Source organism: Mustela lutreola, chromosome 12 (genome assembly GCF_030435805.1).
Source record: "Mustela lutreola isolate mMusLut2 chromosome 12, mMusLut2.pri, whole genome shotgun sequence".
NCBI classification, from domain to species: Eukaryota; Metazoa; Chordata; class Mammalia; order Carnivora; family Mustelidae; genus Mustela; species Mustela lutreola.
Window position 1 is genome coordinate 2,766,758 of NC_081301.1, and position 24,317 is coordinate 2,791,074.

Sequence of the window (24,317 nt, forward strand, 5' to 3'; positions counted from 1 at the left end):
CCCTCTTAAGCTTGTAAGTGTGAAGTCCGCTATGACTGACTATAGGGAAGCCGTTTACACTTGGTTTTTTTTTGATAGATGTTACAGCATTTTGATTTATCTTTTCAAAATTTTTAATTTAAATTCTACTCCGTTAACATATAGTGTAATATTGACTGCAGGAATAGAATTCATTGATTCATCACATCCCTACAACACCCAGTGGTCATCGCGCGGGCACCCTTAGTCCCCACCGCCCGTCCAGCCCCCGCCTCACCCACCGCCCTCCATCACCCTCAGCTTCTTTTCTGTAGTGAATAGTCTCTGATTGTTAGTTTCTCTCTCTTTCCCCCCTTTCCATATATTCATCCGTTTTGTTTCCTAAATTCTCTACGCGAGTGAAACAATAGGGTACCGGTCCTCCCCTGACTGACTTATTTCACTTGGCATAAAACACGCTAGCTCCATCCAGGTCATTGCAAATGACAAGATTTCACTACTTTTGATGGCCGAGTAGTATTCCTATGTGTATTCCCCACACCTTCTTTATCCATTTATCGGTCCATGGAGACTTGGGCTCTCTCCATAGTTTGCCTCTTGTTGATAATGTTGCTATGAACATTGGGGTGCGTGCATGGACTCCTCTGAATCTGTAATTTTTGTATCCTTTGCTTAAATATTTAGCAGTGTAGTTGCTGGATCATAGGGTAGTACTACTTCTAACTTTGTGAGGAGCCACCATCCTGTTTTCCAGAGTGGCTGTGCCAGCTCACATTCCCGCCAACAGTAAGAGGGCTCCCCTTTCTCTGCATCCTCACCGACACCTGTTGTTTCTCGTGTGTTGGCCATTTGGACAGGTGTGAGGTGGTATCGCATCATGGATTGCTTTCGTAGTTCCCCGACGATGAGTGAGGTTGAACATCTTTTTGTAAGCCTGTCATCCGTATGTCTTCTCTGGAAAAATGCCTGTTCGTGTCTCCTGCCCATTTCTTGACTGGATTGTCTTTTGGGTGTTGAGTAAAACTATGGAACATTTCATGAGTTTGCATGCCCTCCTGAGCAGGGGCCATGCTAATCTCCATTCTCCATCTCATCCCCATTTTAGTACACGTGCTGCTGAAACGAGCACTGCACTTAATGTAATTATTAGCACGTCTGGATCCTGGTCTACCATTGCATTATTATTTTTCTATTTGCTTTTTTTGACCTACATGTGTCTTTTCCTGCCCTTAAGAAATTATCTGAAAATTTCTCAGTGTTCTGCTGTAACTTATCAATTGGGTTTTTTGACTATGTGTTTTGTGTGTGCACTTTTTTAGTGGATATTGTAGGGGCTAACAAGTATATCTCTACGTTTACTTCACAGTCTACATCATGTCAATATTTTACCACTTCGAGTAGATCGTAGATCCTCACCAGCACGTCCCTCCCTTGCCTCATTGCCTTTATGTTATGGTTGTCACATGTATCAGACCCAAATGCACTGAAAATCTCACTAGACAATGAAATGTTTTTTTTCCTTTCAACTATAATGCATATTAAATTAAATTAAATATTAAATTAAAAGGAAAATAATGGTCTGTTTGCCTAGATATTTACAATTTGTGTTGCTCTTCCATCATTCCCAACATTTCCAAACTCCCCCCTTGCTTCGTGTCCCTCTTGCCGAAGAACTTCTCTTAAGCAGTTCTGCTCGTCACAAATTCTTTCTTTTTCTTCACCTGAGAAAAGTCTTTCTCCTTCTTGAAGGATATTTTTGCAGAATTGACAGCTTTTTCTCTCAATGCATTAAAAATGTTGTTCCACTCCCTTGCGGCCTCCATAGTTTCCAATGAGAAGTCTGCTATCATTCTTCTTTTCCCGTAGGTATTTTTTGATAAGGGATGTTTATTTCTCCCGGTTCTCAAGAATGCTCTCTTCATGTTTACTGGTTGGCACTTGCTGCATCTTGTGTGGGTTTCTTCAAGTTTAAGCTGTTTGAGGTTCACTCAGCTTCTGGAATCCATAGCCGGGTTTGTGTCTTTGCCAGATTTGGCAAAAGGCCATCAGGAGGCCAGTACACAGTCTAGGCAAGACACCACAACACCCGTGATGGCCGTAGTAAAAACAGCCATCACTGAGTTTTCCTATTTTGCCAAGTAAACGTTTCTGCCACATGATCTTATTCGATCCACAGACGAGATACGTCCCTTCGAGAGAGGAGGGACACATGGGCAGAGAGACATGGTACTAAGCTGAGATTCAGGCCCAGAGACTCCGGTTCATGGACCCAAGGTGCCCCCGTGGTTCTCTCCCACCCAGTTGTCCAGCTGGGAGAAGGAATCCCGATGACAAGGAGCTGACTAAGCCAGAGCATCCTGCTGATAATCAGAGGTTTTCCTGCTCCAGGGAATGTTGGCTGAGCGCATTTCAGAATCTTCTCCCTGAGACGGAAACCCAGGCTATGCTGTGTTCGTGTATTCAACGAATATCAATTGAGAGCTCGCTTTACGCTGAGCTCTGTGCCAGGGGCTGAGGGTATACTGTAAGCAACAGGACAAATGTGATCTTTATCCCAGGGATTTCAGAGGGTCTGAAATCACACTCCCCCACCCTAAGTCCCCCTGTTGTAAGCAGAAGGGGCAGAACCACTCTCTAGTGCCCTGCCCTACACTCAGCCTTTCAGTCCTGAAGATTCTATGAGTAGCAACAAATGCCAGTGGGGAGCATCTAGACCACGGGAGGGGGACCAAGCTGGAGGAAATGACCCCAGGGTTTGAGGGATGCTCGGCTCTGGCTGTAGCTTAGGGTCAGAAGAGGGAAGCCCACACCCCCAGCTCAGCACATCCAGTCTGTGCATTTGTGAGCTAGGCTCTTGGCATCTGCAGAAACTCAGCGGCCAACCAAGCCAGGCAGCTGTGTCTCCTGGGGGTCCTGAGGCCTGCCTGCAGCCCTCCTCTGACTCAGTTTCCCCAACCATTAATAAATAAGTGCATACGTTCCTCCTTTTTCTCTCTTTCCTCCATTCTCCTCAGTTCGGTGAAAATGGGAAGCATCCCTTCCTCTAATGGCAGAGGCTCTGGAATCTTCATTTCATCTCCAGGGAAGGAGCATCTTATCCTGTGCTAATCCTGGATTCACCATGTGTGTGGACATCTGGGTGCCAGGGCCAGCTTCCCGCAGCAACGTACATCACCAGGCTGCCATGTGTGTGGACATCTGGGCGCCAGGGCCAGCTTCCCACAGCAACGTACATCACCAGGCTGCCTTATATGTGGCACTGCTAGCCAGCCCTAGGTCCCCATTCTGGTACCGGAGACTGGAGTGGGTCCACCAAGTGCCGCCGGGATATGAGGCTGGTTTCTATGGTGATGCTGTTCCACCAGCACTGCCATCCCGCACGGGGTCCCTCGGACGGACCTGTATGCAAGTCCTCTCCGCTGTCCTAGAACCCCCCACCTTACCCCCTACAGCATGGGGAAGGGTTCTGGAAAGGATCTCTGCACACTGTCACATGCCATGTGGCCACCAAGAGGATTGTGATGGTGATTTGCTCCAAAAAGCCACTGTAGAGCCAGATCACTGTTTCCATCCACAGAGAGCAGCTCCAAACTTCCCCGACTTCCTTCTGCACAGACCCCATCAGCGTTCTAACTACATAGGTGCTGCTGTGATTATGGTTCTCGGTCTCTTTGCTCCTCCTGAAGGAATGTTCTGTAAGGGCAGGACCCTCCTCCCACCACGTTCTCCAGAATCCCCCCAGCTGGGTACAAGCCTGGAGACAGAGCAGTGGCTTGGCCAACCACTCTTTGCTGAACCGAAGGATGAACACATATTTTATGAACACTGACTTTATTCCTGGTGCCATGACACAGTGGGTATGCGGGAGGTGCTTAATAATGACTCACCAAGAGACCAAGTTATGAGCTGGAGAGTTGGGGTGACAGCTTTCGCGCATGCTGTTTTGCCAGAAAGTAAGGAAGTTGCTCGAAAAGCAAAAGGGTGGGTTGTGTCATGTGAGAATACATGGGAGGGGACAGAAAGCCGTTCCTCATGGGGGGCCTGCTCCCAGCGCAGCCACTGCCTCTGTGTCCCCAAGGTGGTGTGCGCTGTGACTGCCTGGGAGACACGTGGACACCTCGAGGACAACAGGGGCCCTGGGGAGGGGGTGGGGCGGGGTGAAAAGGGCTCTTCATCTCTGGAGCCTTCTTTCCAAAAGCCATAACCCCAGACTCACCACGAGAAAACACTGGGCAATGCCAGACTGCAGAAGGTTCTGGAAGCTACCTCGCCAGTGCTTCTCCAGCTGTCCTGGCTCCCGAGGAACAGGAACAGGTGGACACACTGTCACAGATGAGAGGAGACAACCACAGAACACACATGGCCTCCGGGTCCGATCCTCAGAGAAACCCACATACAGCCTGTGCCAAGGGCAACTTCTAGTTGTCCACGCACCTTGGCGTTATGAGGTCTTGGGAGAAGCATCTATGGGGCAACTCCTTGTTATCTGCAGCTTTTCTGTGAATCTAAAACCAACGCAAAATAGAGTCTATTTAGAAAAAAATGGGACATGACCCTCATGGCACCCAGAGAGAGCGTGGGGGGCCGGGGCTCGGGCTCCCCAGGTGAAGCAGCACTCCACATCAGAGGCAGGTCTCCCTCCTTCTTTGAGTCCAATCTTCGAATCTTTGTTTGCTGCAGGTGGCACTGTGCCCCTGGATGGCCCTGAGCAGGGCCCAAAGAAGCCGGGCCTCTGGGTGACTGGCGGAGCTACAGCTCCCTCTGCAGTGTTGTCCCAGCCCTGCAAACTCTGGGCGGGGGGTGGGAGGGTGGAGGGGTGGGGGGGGGGGCGCGGAAACCCACTCCCTGCTGCACTTACTGACCCGTATCTTGACCAGGGTCCCCGCACCCCCCGCTTCTGTGGACCCCCAGCTGTTGTGTGCAGAACTTTGGGAGCATGGAGATGAGTCAGGGGAGCCTCGTGGTTCAGCCCATGGGTGTTGGCTGATCCTGGCTCCGACACTCCTGACATACACTTCCCACTGGCCTGCGTTTTCTCGTCTGTGTGTGAGGTGGGTCAGTAACACGCTCCGGGTGGGGGTGGGCGGTGGGGGGGTCGGATGCGGCCGGGAGGGTCCGGGCCAGCGCAGGGCTGTGGAAAGCCATCTGGGTGGGATGCTGTGCTCCTGCATGTAAGGGGATTCAGAGAGGGCAGCCAGGTGACAACAGGGACAGAGGGCCTGGAGGGAGAGGCAGGTGTGCTGGCGCGCAGGCCTCCCCACACCCCCTCCCACACCACCTTCGCCAAACCCCCAAACTGACTTTCTGCTTCATCCTACGGCTTCTCCAGAGCATGTCACACCGTCTTCTCCTCCGTATTTTCAAGAAGGTTCGGCTTCGCGTCACAGCCCCCTCCTGGAGAACACAGAGGCACAGCGGGCAGGTGGAGATGGACTTCTTTTCCTACGTAAGGAAAGGGATGAACTATTGTTGATTCAAAGAGCTCCACAAATCTTTCTAAAACAAGCAACTGTATGGGCTCCTGCTGACTCAGTCAGTGGGGTTATGAGTTCGAGCCCCACCCTGGGGGTAGAGATGACTTAAAAAAAAAAAATCTAAAAAAAAAAAAAAAAATATATATATATATATATATATATATATATATATATATATATAAAATAAAACGAGCAGCTCTCATGACGAAAGCAGCCACACATCGAGGGCCACCACAGTGACTTCCTCCGCTCCTGGTGTCTCCTCTTCACCCCTTGACAAGGGCCCTGCGCAGAGCCCCACCTGGCATCACAGCCCATGGTCCGGAGCCGTACCCGACAGATCAGTCCAAACGTTGTTATGGAGCTCATTTTTTTTTTAAAGATTTTATTTATTCATTTGACAGAGATCACAAGTAGGCAGAGTGGCAGGCAGAGAGAGGGGGAAGCAGGCTCCCCGCTGAGCAGAGAGCCTGATGCGGGGCTCGATCCCAGGACCCTGAGATCATGACCTGAGCCGAAAGCAGAGGCTTAACCCACTGAGTCACCCAGGTGCCCCATGTTATGGAGCTCATTAAGCACCGGGTGTGGACAGGAAGACTAATACGGCCACAGAACCACAGCCCTTGAGAGGGACACAGAGCCAAAGAGCTGTGCACCACAGAGGCTGTGATGCGTGTGAGGGATAAAAAGAGGGGGTATGGTCAGGCAGGCTCCCCGAGGAGGAGACCCCTGAGAGCCTGAGGGGACACAGGAAAGGTAAGCAGCAGGAGCCAGGGAAAACCAGGCAGAAGAGAGGAGTGTTCCAAGCAGGAAGAGCCAACAGCTCGTGCAAAGGTCCTGAAGCAGGAAGGAGTTTGGTGAACCTGAGGGCCGGCATGTGATCGGCTGGAGCGTGTGGGAGGTGCGGGCCAGCCTGGAGCCCGCACAGCCTCCCCGGGCGTGTTCCCTCCCTCTGCTCTGCCGAAGCCGGAGGTCGTTGTCTTACAGGGAAAGGGAGGGAGTGGTCATACTGGAGTGATACTTAGGAAGCAGAACCCAAAGGAGGTGGCAGCCAACTGGATGTGGGGAGTGAGGTGGTGGGAGCCGAGGGTATGACACCAGTTCCTAATCGGGGCACTGGGGAGATGGGGGGGGTGCCTGTGCCCAGAGTGGGGAGCCCCATGGGTCTGCCCTTCATCTGCCGCTTCTCAGGACTCCCTCCCTCCCTGTCAGGCCCAGGTCATCATCTCACGCCCCCGGGCTGTGGCCCGAGCCCTTCTGCTTCATCTGGCTGTGCAAGCACCATCTCGATCGTCCCCCAGAACCCTGACAGGTAAGTTCCCTGTCATTTCACCTTTACAGTAGCAGAAACCAAAGCTCAGAGGGGTTTAGCAATGAGCTGGAGGCCACACAATAAGGGGAACAGTTGGGTGCGACACAGAAATGCAAACCCTCTCTGATCATTGGTGCTGCCTCTCAACGGCCCATGTCCTCGGGTCACTGTCCCGAACCCTCCCTGACCTCATCCCCAAGCAGCGTGGCGTGTGCACGTGCATGTGACAAAGAATAACTCACTTTTTTGGTGTCCTGTTAATGGCTTGTAAGTTAGCTAAGCTGCTGTTCTCTCTGTGGGTGCCTTTCCAGTTCTCCATCCCGCTGAGTGCAGGGAGGCCTCAGTCTCCCCTCCCCTCTCTCCTGTTAGGTCAGTCTGGGTTAATACCAGCTTTGAGAGGCAGAAGCCCAACGTCACACACCGTGAACAGTCTGAGGGAGGGGCCGGGGCTGGGTGCGTGGGGGCCCCTTCTCTCCTGCAGACACAGAGCAAAGGTCACCCAGGTCCAACGTGACGCATCAGCCCCCAAAGAAACCCCGCACCTATGAAGCAGTCACTCCCGCGCTCCCTTCTCCCCCCAGCCCCGGCAACCACTCATCTCTGTGGACTCGCCACCTGTGGGCATTTCTTATCGACGGAACCGTACAACATCGGATCTTGTCTGGTCTCTTGGACTCACACAGCATCATCTAAATCTCCTCCTGTTGTAACAGGTGTCGGTCCTTCCTTTTCGTGGCCAAATCATATCCCACATGTGGACACACCACCTTTTACGGATCATGAATCACTTGATGGACACTGGGGTTGGGGCCACGTTTTGGCTGATCTCTAAGCATTTGTGTACAATTCTTTGAACATCTGTTTTCCGTTCTCTTGGGTGCATAACAGAGCAGAACTACTGGGTCATGGGGTAATGCTATGTTTTTTGGGAACCACCAAACTGTTTTCCAAAGGGGCTGCTCTATTTCACATCCTCGCTAGCAATGTACAAGGGGCTCCAATTTCTCCACATCCTTTCCAACAATGCTAGCTTCCCCCTCTCTTTTTTCTAAACCCCCCTGGGTATGAAGTGACACTCTCACTGCAGCTTTGACCTTTATACTCTTGATGGCTAGTGGTGTTCAAGCCTCTTTTTGTGTGCTTCTTGGCCATCTCTAGACAGTGTTTGGAGATACAAACCTTATCAAGGTCTCAAGCATGAAGGTCTCTTCAGGCCTTTCTCCTGTTTTTAATTTGGGTTGCTCTGGTCTTTGGGCTGCTAACTTATAAGAGTTCTTTGTACATTTTGGATACAGGACTCTTACCAAATAGATAATTTGCAAATGTTTTCTCCCATTCTTTTGGGTTGTCTTGTCACTTTCTTGATGGTGTCCTTTGAGGCACCAAAGTTTTAAATTTTGATGAAGTCCAATTGACCTATTTTTTTCTTTTGTTGCTTGTGCTTTGCCTTAATATCTAAGAATTCATGGCCAAATCCAAGGTCGTGCAGATTTATCCCCATGTTTTCTTCTAAGAGTTTTATAGTTTCACTGTTTACTTTTAGGTCTTTGATCAGCTTGGAGTTCATGTTTGTGTATGGTGTGAGGAAGGGATCCCATTGCATTCTTTTGTTCATGACTGTCCTGTTATCCCAGCACCATTGCTGAAAAGACTGTCCTTTCTGTCTACGTCGGTGTCCACGTTTTTTCTTCTTACAAGGGCATCTGTCGCCTTTGATTAGGGCCCACCCCGAAGACCTCATTTCAACTTAATCACCTCTTTAAAGACCCAATCTTCAAATACAGTCACATTCTGAGGTTAAGGAGGGTTACAACTTATGACCGTATGAGTTGGGAGGGGGACAGGATTCATACCATAACACGATCTCCCTTTTTTCCCCTAGTCCTTTTACTATGGTGGTATTACATTCACGGATCTTCCTATGTTGAACTCATCTTTCATTCCTGGAATAAATCCTGTTCCTTGTGTAATCCTTTACATCTGCTGTTTGCTGGTCTCTGGGGGAGGATCTGTGCCTGCATCCACAAGGGGTGTTGGTCTGGCTGAGGGTCATGACGGTCTCATATGTGCCAGGAAGTGTTCCCCCTTCTCTATGTTTGGAAGGGGCGGAGAAGCTTTGGTGTCCCATCTTCCTTAAAACATTTGATAGAACCCGCCAATGAGGCCATTTGGTCCTGGGTTTCCTCTGTTGGAAGTTGAACACTTGTTCCGTCTGTTTACCTATTTTAGGTTTATTCAGGTTTTGTGTTTCTTCTCTGTTTTGGCAGCATGTGAATTCCTAAGGGTCCATCCGCTTCTTCTCCATTGTTGAGTTGTTGGCCTGCCATTGCTCCAAGGGCTCTCCTAGGGCCCCGTTTACTTCTGTAAAGGAAGCAAGAACCTGGTAGTCTGAGCGCCTCTCTTGTTTTCTGGGCCAATTTACCTAAACGCTGGTCGGTTTTGTGGACTTTTTTTTTTTTTTTAAAGATTTTATTTATTTATTTGACACAGACACACAGAGAGAGACAGAGAGACGGGGAGAGAAGGAGCATGGCAGGGAGAGGGAGAGGGAGAGGCAGAAGCAGATTCCCCACCAAGCAGGGAGCCTAACAGATGCGGGACTCGATCCCAGGACCCTGAGATCACGATCTGAGCTGAAGGCAGACACTCAACTGACTGAGCCACCCAGGCGTCCCTGGAGTTGTTGTTGTTGTTTTTAAACATCTTTCAGCTTAACTGGTCCTCTCTGTTGCTTTTCTGTTCTTTATTTCATTCATCTCCCCTCTGGTCTATATCGTTTCCTTCCTTCTGCTTGCTTTGAATTTGGTTTATTCCTTTTCTAGTTCTTTTAAGTGGGAGTTCAGGTGATTGACCTGAGATGGTTCCTCTTTTATTATTTTTTTTAAGACTTTATTTATTGATTTGCAAGAGAAAGTGAGAGGGAGAACATGAGATGGGGGGTTGGCGGTGAGAAGCAGATCCCTTGACAAGCAGGGAGCCCGATGCCGGGCTTCATCCCGGGACCCCGGGATCATGACCTGAGCTGAAGGCAGATGCTTCACCGACTGAGCTACCCGGGTGCCCCATCTTTTACTGTTTTAAAAAACGGGGGCACCTGGGTGGCTCAGTGGGTTAAGCCGCTGCCTTCGGCTCAGGTCATGATCTCAGAGTCCTGGGATCGAGTCCCGCATCGGGCTCTCTGCTCAGCAGGGAGCCTGAGTCCTCCTCTCTCTCTCTGCCTGCCTCTCTGACTACTTGTAATCTCTCTCTGTCAAATAAATAAATAAAATCTTTAAAAAAAAAAAAAAAGGATTTTATTTATTTATTTATTTATTTATTTATGGGCAGGGGAAGGTCAGAGGTAGGGAAAATCCTAAGCAGATTCTGTGCTGAGCTGGACGCATTGCTCCATCTCAGGACCCTGAGATCACGACCTGAGCCGAAACCAAGAATTGGATGCTCAACCCATTGTGCTACCCGGGCACCCCGTTTGAGTTAATATAATTACCTATACAGAAGCATTTCTGCTGTTTTGCCGTGGGTTTTCTATATGTCTTATGCCTTTCCCGTGCCGGTTCTGCCACCACTGTCTTCTTTCGTGTTAGGTGTTTGCTACCGTACCATTTTCCTCTCTAAATTAAATGTTTTTTAGTTATTTTCTTATTGGTTGCCGTGGAGATTACAATCCACATTAACTGGTAATAAAGGTACTTTGGATTGCTTTCAATAGCATACAAAAAGGTGGTTTCTATAGACCTCCCTCATGTTGTTACTGTTACAAATCGCACCTTTATACACTGTTTGGCCAGGGACGTAATTACAATTTTATGCAGGTGTCTTTTAAGTCACGTAGGTGGAAGGGCACCTGGGGCTCAGTGGGTTAAGCCTCTGCCTTTGGCTCAGGTCATGATCTCAGGGTCCTGGGATTGAGTCCTGCATGGGGCTCTCTGCTCCACGGAGAGTCTTCTTCTCCCTCTCCTCACTCATGAGTGTTCTATCTCTCTCTCTCTCTCAGATAAATAAATAAAATCTTTAAAAATAAATAAGTAAATCACATAGGAGGAGAAAGAGGTGTTAGTAGCCAAACTATATTACTGCTGACTTTTCTTTCTCCTGAAGCCGCTCCCTTTCCTGTCCTGCCCTGTCTTTGTGTGGATTCAGGTTACTCTCTGATGTCCACTCACTCCTCAAAGGACAGATTTGCTAGCCCCAAACCCTTTCAGTTTTTGTTTATCTCAGAATATCTTGATTTCTCAGGGTTTTTTTTGTTTTTGTTTTTTGCAAGGCAGTTTTGCTGGATACGGAATTCCCGGTTGACAGGATTTTTGGCTTTCTCTCAGTACTTGGCATATGTCATCGTGCTGCTTCCTGGCCAGTGTGGTTTCCGACGGCAGGTAAGCTCTTGATCTTACTGGGGACCCCCAGACACGAGGACTCCCTTCTCTGTTGCTGCTTCCAAGATTCTCTCTCTGTCTTTGCCTTTCAACATTTTGGTTACAGCATTCAGATTTCTTTGAGTTTACCCCACCTTGGATACACTTCTCGTGCTTCTTGGCTATGCAAACTGTTATGGTTGATCACATCTGGGAAGTTTTTGGCTAGTATTTCTTACTTTTTTTTTAAGATTTTATTTATTTATGTATTTATTTATTTAATTTTTTTAAAAAAGTTTATTTGAAAGATATAGAAAGCACACAAGCAGGAGGAGTGGCAGAGAGAGAGAGAGAAGGAGAAGCATACTTCCCAGTGAGTAGGGAGTCTGATGTGGGGCTCGATCCCAGGACCCTGGGATTGTGACCTGAGCTGAGGGCGACACTCAACGACTGAGCCACCCAGGCGCCCCAAGATTTTATTTATTTATTTATTTGACAGAGACCACAAGTAGGCAGAGAAGCAGGCAGAGAGAGAGGAGGAAGCAGGCTCCCCGCTGAGCAGAGAGCCTGATGTGGGGCTCGATCCCAGGACCCTGAGATCATGACCTAAGCTGAAGGCAGAGGCTTTAACCCACTGAGCCAGCCAGGTGCCCCTTGGCTAGTATTTCTTACAAAAGCCATTCTTCCCCATGCTCTGGAAGTCCCACGGTGCATATATCAACACGCTGACCAGTATTCTGCAGCCTCTTAGGTTCTCTTCATTTTTCTTTCTTCTCCTCGGTTTGGATCACCTCAACAGGCTTATCTCAAGCTCTTGGATCGCTCCTTCTCCTTCTTGAGTTTGCAGCAGGGCACCCAGTCTTGACTGTGTTTTTTTCAGCTACTGGTCTTTTCGACTCTAGAATTTCTGTTTGGTTCCTTTCAATAATTTCTATCTGTTTGTGTTGTCTATTTGGTGAAATGTCGTGCTTGTGGTTCCCTTGTCCTTTGGGCTTGGTTTCCCATAGCGGTCGATCATATTAACAGGGCTGATTTAAGGTCTCCATCCAACAAGTCCAACATTTGGCTTGCTTCCTGCGAACCGTTTCTTTTCATCCCTCCCCCCCATACACACACCGTGTGCAGGCCATACTTTCTAGTTTCTTTGCCTCATGACTTTTTGTTGTTGTTGTTGAAAACTGGACATTTTGAATATTATAATGTGGTGGCTCCGGAGAGCAGATTCTACCCCCCTCCCCGAGGTTTGCTGATGCTGGTGCTGCTGTCGCTCCATGTTCCTGAGCTTATTTTGTAAATCCAGTGTTCTGTGCTGTGTGTGGCCGGTAAAGTATCGTTTGATTGGCTCAATGGTCCGCTAGTTATTCAACAGGAATTTCCTTAAATGCTCAGATCAAGCTGCCTTCTTCTTGATTGTTTTCCCAGTTAATATAAACCTTCAGCTCGTTTCCAGAGCTCAGATAAAGTTTATTCTGACATCTTTTGCCAGTCGTGTTTGATGTTTCTGTGGAGTTACGGGCTGTTCCGTGCTCTGCCATCTTGCGGACTTCATCTCGGCCCCTTGCTGGTCAGATGTCTTTGTCTTTGATGTGTTTTGTTCCTCTTTGATACGTTTAGGGGTGCATGCACTCTTGTTTATTCTACTTGTGCCTTGTGTTTGAATCCAAGGATTCATTTCTCCCATCTATTTTGTTGAAGTTTCATCTTTTATCTGTACAAAGATTTCTTCTCTCCCTTAATTCCTAATTTGGTCTATCTGGAGTTCCTATTAGAAAGATGACAGAATGGGGCACCTGGGTGACTCAGTCGTTAAGCGTCTGCCTCCGGCTCGGGTCGTGATCCCGGGGTCCTGGGATGGAGCCCCGCATCGGGCTCCCTGTTCAGCGGGAAGCCTGCTTCTCCCTCTCCCACTCCCCCTGCTTGTGTTCCCTCTCGCTGTGTGTCTCTCTGTCAAATAAATAAATAAATCTTGAAAGAGAGAAAGAAAGATGACATAACACTATTTTCCTGTTTCTTCACCGAAATTTCCAGTTTTTAAGTTTTCCATATCTTTGCTCCTCTGAACTCCATTCTGGTTGATTTTCTCAGATGTATCTTTTAGGAACTAATTTTCTCTTGGACATTGTCTAAGTCATCAAGTATCCCTTCCTCTGAGTTTCAAATTCCCCTGTAGTCTCTATTTCTGATTTCTAGAACTGCTACAGTTTTTCCTCAAAATTTCAAATTTTTATGCCTTTTTTTTTCAAGATTTTATATATTCATTTGAGAGAGGGAGAGAGCACAAGGGGGTGGCCAGAGGGAGAAGCAGACGGGTTGAGCTGGAAGCCCCATGTGGGACTCCATCCCGGGACTCTGGGATCACAACCTGAGCCAAAGGCAGATCACCCAGACGCCCACTGTTAATCTTTAAAAAAAAATTACTTATTGTAGATCTTCAATCATTCTGAACACACCTGTCGTGTAATCTTGGGATTCCTTCCCAGAGACCGGGCATATGAGGAGGGAATACGAAGAGGCCATGATGTCCCGGGATATCAGTGCAGAGAACCTTCCCATGTGTCACGAGACCAAGAGGTTGGCACATCACTTTCTGACACCAGGAGCACCTCAACTTTGAGCAAGGATTCCAGGGGCTCAGAGACTGGAGCACGTCCCAGGCCCGTCCCCCTCTCCCATTACATCACAACGATTGTTTCTTCAAACAAAACTCAAGCTTTGGTACGTAGTAAACCTGTTTGCCGTGGAAGAAAGAAATGGTCATTGAGAAAAATAAAGTGAAATCATTCACGGTCCTCGTGCCCATAGGTAGCTGCCACGACTGTACTAGTTGGCTCCCAGCTCCTTTCCCGGCTTGAATTTTCTGCCCAGCTCTGAGCACTGGGAGGCACACGGCATCTTGTGCTTATTTATGCCTTTCTGTGCGTCCCAGGACTGTGTCAACGCCACTGGCTGTCTTCTTCCGTGTTGGATCTGCCCTACCTGGAAGTGGGACACAGGGCGCTATGCCCTCCCCCAGTTCCAATGCAGTGGATGAATGAACGGATGGGGACACTGTCTCATGAGTGTGTCCTTCTACCACAGGTGTCCTCACAGCAAGCCTATATGGCAGGCATATACTATGCCCATTTTACAGAAGAGCAGACTGAGGCTCTGGGGGCCTCCCCGTCTCCCTGTGCTGCCTTCTGCTGGCTGCGCATCTGTGACGGCACTTCTTCTTTTTTTTTTTTTTTAAGATTTTATTTATTTATTTGACAGAGAGAAATCACAAGTAGTCGGAGAGGCAGGCAGAGAGAGAGAGAGAGGGAAGCAGGCTCCCTGCCAAGCAGAGATCCCGATGCGGGGACTCAATGCCAGGACCCTGAGATCATGACCTGAGCCGAAGGCAGTGGCCCAACCCACTGAGCCACCCAGGCGCCCTGTGACGGCCACAGAAGTGGCCGCAGCCCACTCCCTCTGTTCCCCTAAGCTCCCAGATCACACCTAAGACCTCTGCCCTGGGTGCTTTTAAGGACATTACTATTGCTTTTATGCAAATGATCTTCCACTTGGGGCCAGGGAAAACGGGGAAGTGAGAAAGCTCACCTCCAAGCTCCATCCCCCGACCGGGGCTCCCCACACTTCTGTAAGAGAACCCTCAGTTAGTGACCATGGGCATCCGTGTCCTCAAACACACACCTCATTTCTCCTACGAAAACACAGGCTCCCGGAAGACACCTTGCGGGTGAAGTGCAAATCCTCACCTGGGTTCAGACTAGGCTCAGGCTAGGAATGCGGCCTCACTCCGCCACCATTTCCATCTGTAACATGGGGTGTTTGGAGTGTTTGGGGATTCAGTGGAACTGTGCATGTAAGGTCACGACGCCGTGTCTGGCACACAGTAAGCGGTCACGAAAAGACCGTGTCATTAGAAACCTCTGCTTCTCACCACCCGAGCTCTCTGCAACCCACCTTTGTTCGCAGGGACAGAAACTCCTTTTTTTTTTTTTTTTAAACATTTTATTTATTTATTTGACAGAGAGAAATCACAAGTAGATGGAGAGGCGGGCAGAGAGAGAGAGAGGGAAGCAGGCTCCCTGCTGAGCAGAGAGCCTGATGTGGGGCTCGATCCCAGGACCCCGAGATCATGACCCGAGCCGAAGGCAGCGGCTTAACCCACTGAGCCACCCAGGCGCCCCGAAACTCCTCTTTTTTAAAAAAAATTTTTTTTAAGTTATTCTGAGGGCTGATCAGTCTCCTGGGAAGGACTCACAATAACAGAACCTCCAAGAGACTTGTGTACGAACTGTGAATGCAGTAATACAGATGGCTCGGTGGCTCCAGGGCCATGCTGGGTAAAGACTGTGTGCCAGGGCTGGAGGCCTGTGAGCCCCCGGCCCTGTTCTGGTCCAAACACGGGTTTAAGGCCAAGGGCAAGCTTTAAGGCCTCCTGCTGGGCATCTGCCTTAGCCACAGGAGGTAGGGGTGCACTGAAATTTGCAGATGGAGGCTGGAGGACAGGACAGGGGTGCAGAAGAGGAAATTCATCCACTCACGCTAGAGCCCACGTAGGCCCTGAGCATGGAGACCTGCCCTCACGGGGCTGCCACCGTGGAGTAGGGTCAGCCAATCAACAGACCCTGTAAGGAAGAGATGGAGGTGCAGAGGGGAACCCTGATCGAGGAAGGGGCCATAGGCCAGGCCTCTGACATGCACCTTTTTGCCTCCCACAGAGGGAGACTTAGGTCCTATTTTTGTACTCCTCTGACGGATGAGGAAACCAGCCTTGCAGAGATTAAGGGACTCTATTCTGGGCCCTCAGCAGTCCCCAAGGCCCAACCTCGGTGGTGATGAAACTCCAGGAGCCTGGGCTGGTGGGGGGATGGGCATCGGGGTCACCCCGAGTTTCTTCCCGAGGCAGCCCTGCCTCTCAGGAGGCCCCAGGGAGGAGCCCCTGCACTAGGCTGACAGGTGGTTAGCCAGGGCCTGCGATGCCCAAAGACAGTCTGTCCCATTCCTTTTGCAGGGTCTGCTTCCTAGAGACTTCCGGCCTCACAGAAGGCCACCCCACCGGGTCACCTGGACAATGCAAGCAGCAAGCACGACCAGTGGGCACGAGGAAGGGAAAGGTGGGGGCCTAGGTCCTTCCATCCAAGCCAAGGTCCCCAGGAGGGGCCCGGGTTCCTCTGTATTCCTCATGGGGACACTCCTGGGCCCGCAGAAGGCCCACGAAAGTTCATCAGGGCCCCGGGCATTCCATCAGCGGTCTTGACAGCAAGGCTGGTCAGGGGCACCCTCTGTGGACCCCAGCCAGACCCTGGAAGGCCAGGACCAGATGGAAAGGCTCTTTGCTTTGGCCTGAGGAGTGAAGTGGGGTCACCCTGATGGCGAGTGCCTAGGATGTCCTACAGGATGAGACCCAGATGGCAGGAAAGGAACATAGCCTTGGGGGTGACTAGCACAGCAGTCTGTAAACCTGGGGTACTAAATCAGGGCACCCGGAGCAGTGAGGCCAGAACCCCGGATCTGACGCCCTGGGCTGTCACAGCTGGATCAGAGGTGTTGGCCTGCAGATTTTCACCATCCACTCGTCCACCTTCTCCCATTTGGTAAACTAGAAAGGGAGGGTCCTGCCCTCGCCAGCACCTTGCTCCGGAATATCTCCTGGGGTGTGTAAGGGTCCCGGGCTCCCAGCAAAGGGGCAGCCTGGAGGGCCAGGGAACATTTCAGCCTCTCCTGCAAATTGTTTCCCAGGCCTGGGGGCTGTGGCGTCTCAGCTCTCTCCTACTCACTGACTCTGTGACCCTGGGCAGGTCGCTGCTCCTCCTCCCAGAGGCTCAGTTCCCTCCCCTGTGAGCCTGGGACCACAGAGTGGCTCAGTGGGCCCCATGGAGTCCACACTCACTGCAGAATTATTAAGATGTGTGCATTTCCGGCGGCAGAACTCCTGCTCACCCTGAGAGTAAACCCAGTGACCCGAGCGGCTTGGGATGGGTCCAGACCACATAAGGAAACTCGACCTTCCAGTTGGCAGGTTCAGCCAGCACAGGGCAAGACTTCTTTTGTTTTAGACGTTTTTATAGGGGTCTAACCTACACAACAGGCTTCCACCTTACATTACCCAAAACAAGATCCGAAACGTGCCCGCGAGCTGAGCCTTTCAAAATACAGAAGGGCCAAGGCGCCTCGTTTTTACCTTTGTGGCTCACTCCTGCAATGTCAGGATGGGGGACCTTCATCTCATTCCAGCCTCTCACTGGGCGGACGGGGAAACTGAGGCTGGCGGGCGCGGTCTTCGGGCAGGGCTGGGCCCACCCCCTGCTCCTCGCCAGCTCCCGCGGCTGGGCGCCCTTCGCGCCACCTCGGAACTGGGCGCCCTCCCCGCGCGCAGGGGGGACGCGAGCCGGGCGGCGGGCGCGGGCGGGGGCGGGTAGACCAGGGGGGCGCGGCCGAGCGCGGCTCCTCCCCGGGCGGGGCCGCCCCTGCGCGCGCGCCGACGCCCCGCCCCCGCCCTCCGCGCGCGCCCCCGCGGGGCTAATTAGGCGCGCGGTTTGTTTACAAACACGGGGCTCCGCAGGTGCGCGCCGCCCCAACGGTGCGCGGCCGGGACTCGAGGGCGCCCCCGACCCCAGCCGCGGGCTCCGGGGTCCGCGGGCCGGAGTGGCGGCGGGCGGGCCGGCGCGGGCCGCGCTCCTGCCTTTTCCACGCCCCCGCGGGCCCAGGAAATTCGCCCGTAGGCGCCAACCCCTCGCGCGGGAGGGCGGGCGGCGGGGACGCGGGCGGGCCGCGCGGGCCCGGGCTGGGGGCGGCCGCCGGGGGTCCCCGCCCCGCCCCGCCCCGCGCGCCCCCCGGGCCGGGCCCGCTCGCGGCCGGGTCGGCGGGGCGGGCAGCGGGCGGGGGCGCGCGGGGCGGGGCGCGGCGCCGGCGGGGCCGGGACATGTAGTCCGCGCGCCGCGGCCTCCCCTGGGCGGCCCCGGCGCGGGCCCGGCCGCGGACTACGACTCCCGCCAGGCGCCGCGGCGCAGCGCATGAGCCCTGCTCGGCTCCGGCGCGTCTATTATGCTGCCGGGGCCGGCGAGCCGGAGAGCAGCCGGCCGCGCGGGCCGGGAGGGACGGCCGCCGGAGCCGCGGAGGCCAAGTACGCGTTTCTCTTGCTTCCTTGCGCGCGCGGGGCGGCGGGCGGCGCGGGCGGCGAAGGGCCGGGCGGGCCGGGGAGCGCGGCCCCGTGCGCCCCGCGCGGGCCGCCGGCGCGTCCCGGGAGCCGGGCGCCCGGGCCGCCGCCGCCTTTGTGCGCGGCCACGATGCAACAAAGCGCGGCGGCCGCCCGGGGTCGCGGCGGCGGCGGCGGCGGCGGCGGCGGCGCGGGCTCCCTCCCCTTCGCCCTCGCCCGCGCCCTCCCGGCCTCCCGCGCCCGGGGCTGGGGGCGTCGCCGCTGCTGGGGCGCACAGCCCGGAGTTGGCACGGCCCGCGCGCCCCGCGCCAACCCGGCCTCCCGCGCCCTCCCTCGCGCTCCCTCGCGGAAGGGATTTTTCTCCCCCTTTCCTCTGCCCGCCATCTTTCGGAGGGGACGGGGGAGGACGCGGACGGGAAGGTGCGCGGCGGCGTCCCGGGCCCGCCGTGCGCCCCGGCGCCACTTTCCCGGAGCCCGCCCGCCCTGGCCGCCGGCCTCTCGGGGCTCGCGCTGGGGACCCGGCGCCGCCGCCGGGGCGGGGGGCGAGACCAGGCCTGGGCCCAACTCGGAGTGGCGCGGGGGCGGCCTCCTTCCAGAGTGAGGGCCCCGGCGCTGACTTGGAGCCCCTTCGAGTTGCTGGGTCGTTGCAGCCGGGCCAGGAGGAGACCCAGTTCCCGTTTTCAAGTCAGCCCGAAAAGCGCTTAATCCAGGCGAGGGCGACTTGGAGCGGGAGGAGCGGGGTGCTTCCTCTCCTTTCCCCTCGGGTGGGCATCGGGGGGACCATGGCCCAGGCCCGTCGGGGAGGAATGCCCGCCAGGCAAACCTCCAACGTCTCCACGGCCCTGCTGGGTTCCCGGGTGAATAAACCTGGGGGCCTTGGCAGGGGGCAGTTACCTCTCCACCGGCTGCTCCTTTGAGGGCAGGGCTGGCGTGGAGGCCTTGGGCGGCCTCCTTTCTCTCGGGGCCCAGGGACAGTTTTGGAAAGATGGAAGCTGGGACACACAATGGGGTTGGGACAGGTTCCTCCTGGGAGTTCCCTCTGTTGGGCCCATTCCCTGAGTGTCCCTACACCCTTCATTTTGGCTGAAAGCTTTCCGCCCAGAGGTGGGGAACTGGTGCCCCTCCCTTGTTGGTAAACTTGGTTATGGGCCGCAAACTTAGGACGGTGGGTATTGTGTGTCTGTCTGTAGGCGGACTAACGGGCTGGAGGAGCAGAAGGAATCGCCCTGGCTGGTCTTCATGCTCCCCAACCCCGCAGAGGACGCGGAAGCGAGTTTGGTCGGTTGTCTCCCGTACTCCTTCTTTTAAGTTAGGGGTTCTTTTCCTGGGGCCGTGGAGTGGCCCGGGGAGGTCCTCGAGGCTACAGAAAGCGGCCTGGCCTGGCCTGGCGTTTCTTGGGGGGAGTCGTTTCCTTTTAAAGTAGTCAAGAAAAAGTCTGAATCTGTGCAAAGGGGGGGGGGTCAGTCCTCGGGAGTTAGGGACCTCTTTCTCTGCTTTCAGGGGCCCTTCCCAGCAGTCCCGAGTGTGGCCTCTCATTTGCAAATAAAGCTCTGTGTTTGCCCTTTTCTGTCTTGAGGCCTTGATGTGTGCTGGTGGTTACAGATCAGGAAAGATAGGGCACAGGCGGGAGGGACAGGAGGTGACGCCTGGAGGCGAGGGGCCTGTCTCTGGCCTTTCTGGAGACCTGGTGGGAGGGGGCATGCCTCCGCCCCTGGGCATCTGGAAGCTGGCCTCCCAGCAGCTCCTCCGAGGCCTCCATCCAGCCCCAGCCCTGCCATGGGACGTCCGGGGAGGAGGGATTTATGATGCTTTCTCCGGGTGGACATTCGGCACCGTTTTGATTTTTTGTTTTGTTTTTAGGAAGTAGAGTAATTGATTTCCTTCAGCAGCAGCTCACTCGTGCTTTGGAAGTGAGCTCGGCATAAAGGATGGAATCGTAAATACTCTGCTCCCGCCTTTGACTCACGGGCAGTCCTGGGCAGAAAGTGAAAGTGGCGGGGAGGGGGGGCGTGCGCCGCCTAGCCCGGCGCACTGCTGCAGCCAGCGGCTCCTTCCTGTGCCCTCTTCCTGCAGGCTGGCGAGTTGCCAGGCGCTAGAGCCCTGTGCCCAGCAAGTGGTGAGGTGCACGGCCACTTCCTGGTTCTGGGTGGCGGGAGCTTTCTTTGGGGCACACGGGGCCCCGGAGTGGAGTGGTTGGCACAGGACTAACAGGACCCTGCCTCTGTGCTCGGCCACGGTGTCTCTTTGGCTTTCTGTCCACCCCTGGTGGCCCTCTTCTTGGGAGAGCCGTATTCCTTCTGTGGATCCATAGGAAGCTCGGAGTGGCGCAGGGGCAGCCTCTTTCCAGAGTGAGGGCCCCGGCGCTGACTTGGAGCCCCTTCGAGTTGCTGGGTCGTTGCAGCCGGGCCAGGAGGAGACAAGGGGTCAGGCCAGGGGTGGGGGCCCACCGGGCGACTGCTGCTGCTGGGAACATGCCGGAAGCCGCTCTGCAGCTCGTCGATTTGGGGGGTCGGTTCAGGCAGCCGGCTCAGCGGTGTGGCTGGGCAGGTAGCCCGGGCCTCCTTTTTCCCCTCCCCAGCTGACCTTTGAACTAGACCCAGTGGGACCCCAAAGGCCCCGTGTCCCTTGCATCAGCAGGCCGGAGCCAGTTGAAGTGTTCTTTGTTTCGCAAGGAGACGTGAGCGCATCGTGGCAGAAAGCGGCACCCTGCTCACTGCAGACGTGCGTTTGGGAACCTGCGGGGCGCTGGCCACTTGCATCTTCTTGGGGGCGCTTCTTCCTCCCAGCTGAGGCTTAGCCCTTTCATCTGGGCAGGAGAGACCGACAGGTGGGGCTGCCTGGTGTGTTCGGGTCAGGGGACACCGGTCATGGTCCAGGTGCCCAGGTGGTGGCTGGCATGGCCAGGAAGCACTGTGGCGCTTGCACTCCTGCCCAGGTGCCTGTGCTCCTGCCACCTGAGAAGCTTGGGGGCTCTTAAAGGCAGAGTGTCACGTTTCAGGATCATTCACTCGGTGGTGGTTTACATTAGAAGTCTGGCTCCTGGACGCGTGTACCCGGTGCAGGTAATGGGGACCTGCGGGTGGCCGGAGGCCTTTGGCTCTGCCGGCTCAGTGCTGTGGATGAGTGTATTTCTTTCGCCAGCTTTTAGCTATTCTAGAGTTAGAACTGACCTCCTTTTTGGGGCCTCCATGACCTCCAGTGACGGCCAGCTGAGACATGCCGTTTGGAGGAAGGCCCCTCCCTCCTTGCCACAGGCCCCAGGACTTACGGGGATCCTCATCACACACTAACGAGGTGTTTGGAAGTACCTTCCCGGCTCTTTGAAAAATGTCAGCTGGAGTGCAGTGACAGTTTGGGTGTCCCTCATCCATTTTCTCTGCGTGTGATTGAAGTCGGGCTTGGTGGCAGGCGTGGGGGTACCATGTCCAAGGAGCTGGGACTCTGGGGCCCTGATCGAGGGGAGCCCCAGGACTCGGAGGCGGGAGTACCCTCCCTGCTGGCCGTTGTCCTAGTGGCCGCTGCCCACAGGCAGGAGCCCGCTCGCAGTTCTGTGTGTCTGGACCCTTGTACAGGCTGCCTGGAGGAGGAGGACCTGTTTCAGGTCTGTGACTGAGAGCTGAGGGCATGCCTCCCCTGGCCAGGGCCTGTGACTGGCGGGTGTCACAGGGTGCAGTGTGGGCGTAAGGGGCAGAAAGAGTGGTCGGGGCCCCAGGAAGGGGCGCTCCCTCGGCTCTAGCCATCTGCTTGCCTTGCCGGCCCCCGTGTCGACTGGGCGCTCACGGCGCCAGCCCAGTGCCAGGGGCTGGGCGTTAAAGCCTGGGCTCCGAAGGCTGTGGGCTCACAGATAAGGCGGTGTGCACCCCTCTGTGTGGCCCTGTCTCAGCTGCCTCCAGGTGGCCCTGGCCCGGCCAGTAGTGGGGCTGGGGTTAGGGACACGGATGACCATGTGACTCTCCTCAGGGATGGGGTGACAGAGCCCCCGCTCCTGCAGGCCTGTCAGGAGGGGCTGAAGCAGCCAGGGGAGGAGGAGCTTGGGACACATGCTGCCCTGGGGCTGTGGGGACACCAGCACTGGGCGGTGACTTTGGGGGCTTCCAGGGCTGTGGCGACACCAGCCCTGGGCGGTGACATCCGGGGATCCCTGGGGCTTCAGGGACTTCGCCACCGTGTTGGCTGTGCTGTAGTAACACCTACTTTATGACGAGGGGAGGCGGACACTCAGGAGGTCTGTCCCATGCCCTCTGTTTTGATGGACATGTTTCGGGGCCAAGGTCTAGTTTGCTGGGGGCAAGCCGGGTTCAGTACCCGCCCGCTATGGCCGTCCACTCCCTGGCTCCCTCTGTCATCTGCAAAATGCTGCCCCGGGAGCCCAGGGCTGTGGTGGGTTGTCACATGACGGCCATCTGAGCCTGGCCTGGTCCCTGTCAGCCCACCGGGGAGGAAGGATGTTCCGGTCTCCCTGGGATCGATCCCACCAGAGCCCGAGGCCCACACCCCACACTAGCTAGACCCGCCCGAGTCTTGTTCGAAAACGTTGCGGGGTGGGCGGAGCCGCGGGGCACATCCACAGGTGTGCAGGATCCCCTGCCCTCTGGCGTCCTCAGGGGGACTCAGGGGACCCAGAGAGGATGGGCCTCCCATTCCCCGTCCAGGCCCAAGCGGGGATGCCAGTCCCTCTGGCCTTCTCATGTTGTCCCCTGGGGACCGTTTCCTTTGAGCTGTGGGCCACCATGCAAGGGTCATTCGGGGCAGCCATGGCCTGGCCCTGCGGGGCACCCTGCAGGGGTGCCGGTGGGTGTTGCTGGGACTCTCCCAAGGAATGCCGCAGGCAGCTGGCAGGCCAGAACGCAGGGTTTCCAGCGGTGTGTAGCTCCCCCGACCCCCAGGGCTTCGCACCCCTTCAGAGGCATCCCTGGTGCCCTGTTTGGGTTCTGTCCTGAGGTTGGAGGGGCACGGTCACCGTCAGGACACCTACGGGGACAGAGCCTTGCTGAGGTGAGGGGGCGCGACGGGCCTGGCTCCCCACGCGTGAGCCCTGCTTGGCAGGGCTGGAGGCGTCTTCTGCACTGGGGTCTCAGGTCTGAGTTGGGGTAGGTGTTTGGGCAAGCATGGAGCCTTCAGAGTTTGGCTTCCCCACAGAGGGCCGGCGGGTCGGAGAGGGCTATGACGTTAGCAAACACAGGCTCGAGGGCGCGTGAGGTGGGCTGGGGGCCCGGGCCCCGCAGGTGGTGTGTGTGCGGAGCCCAGAGGATGCGGGCGCAGGAGACCATCCGCAGGCTGGAGCTGGGGCCCTGTGACCTGGGGACCAGAGACCCGGTGGACGGCCCGCACGTTGGGTGAGACTGGGCCAGCAGGGGGGCAGGTCCCTGCTGGCTGGGCAGCTGGTGTGACCTAGACCTCTCAGGCTCAGGGCCCCGGCTGGGGCCGCACGGCTCTCTGCCTGGTCTGGGTGTGGCGGGCCAGATGAGCCAGGCGGGCGGTGGGTCCAGCCTGCCCGTCCGCTCCCCGGGGGTCCCCTTCCCTGGCCCCACAGGAGGATGCAATTGGCTCTGTCTGTCACAGAAGCCGACCCTGGCCTCACGGATCCTGTTTCCCGCAACCTGGACGGCCAGCCCCAGGGCGCCCGCTGGTCAGCATGAGCCCCGTGGAGGCTCACCCGGCTGCCTGGGGGCGGAGGTGCCCCCACTCTGGGGCAGTGCGCAGCCTGCAGTCCGCTGGGTGGGTCGGACGGTTCTGGGAGGCGGAGGCGGGGAGTCTGGTGTGGGGTGCCTTGTTCACAACCCACCCCTGCCTCTTTCTGGCTGGGCGAGGTTGTGCCCCGGAGCCTCTGAGCCTCTGTCCCCACCCGGAAGATGGAGCTTACGTGACCCCCACGGATGCCGTGCCAGGCATTGGGGGTGCTGCAAGGAGTCCGGGACTGGACTGTGGCAGTGGGGGAGCCCTGCCCAGGCACAGCCGCCCCAGGGGCACAGAGAGAGAGTGAGCTCACCCGCACCCATCTCAGGAGGCTGAGTTTTTGAGGAGTGCCGTCGGTGCTGGTGGGGGGCGGTGGATCT

The 24,317-nt window shown here is 55.2% G+C and overlaps 1 protein-coding gene, 1 long non-coding RNA gene and 1 other non-coding gene across 5 annotated transcripts in view; 1 reads left to right on the top strand and 2 right to left on the bottom strand.

Annotated features, from left to right (window-relative positions):
- Nucleotides 1–998: 998 nt before the first annotated feature.
- LOC131813379 (U6 spliceosomal RNA) lies at nt 999–1,108 on the bottom strand. The gene has a single exon (XR_009346784.1). It is a non-coding gene; the product is annotated as a U6 spliceosomal RNA (small nuclear RNA).
- Nucleotides 1,109–3,793: 2,685 nt separating this feature from the next.
- On the bottom strand, nt 3,794–17,507 carry LOC131812886 (uncharacterized). 2 transcript variants are annotated; one of them, XR_009346533.1, is made up of 5 exons: nt 17,287–17,507; nt 5,281–5,421; nt 4,414–4,484; nt 4,196–4,302; nt 3,794–4,115 (listed from the first exon to the last, which is right to left on the bottom strand). It is a non-coding gene; the product is annotated as an uncharacterized LOC131812886 (long non-coding RNA). The 2 variants fall into 2 exon arrangements; XR_009346532.1 differs by having other exon boundaries at nt 3,794–4,302.
- Nucleotides 17,508–18,087: 580 nt separating this feature from the next.
- The window catches only part of BRD3 (bromodomain containing 3), a 34,315-nt gene continuing 28,085 nt past the window's right edge, over nt 18,088–24,317 (top strand). For both annotated transcript variants that reach the window (XM_059141214.1, XM_059141215.1), the window contains exon 1: nt 18,088–18,228. The gene's annotated coding sequence lies outside the window, so the exon portion shown is untranslated. The remainder of the gene's footprint in view (nt 18,229–24,317) is intronic.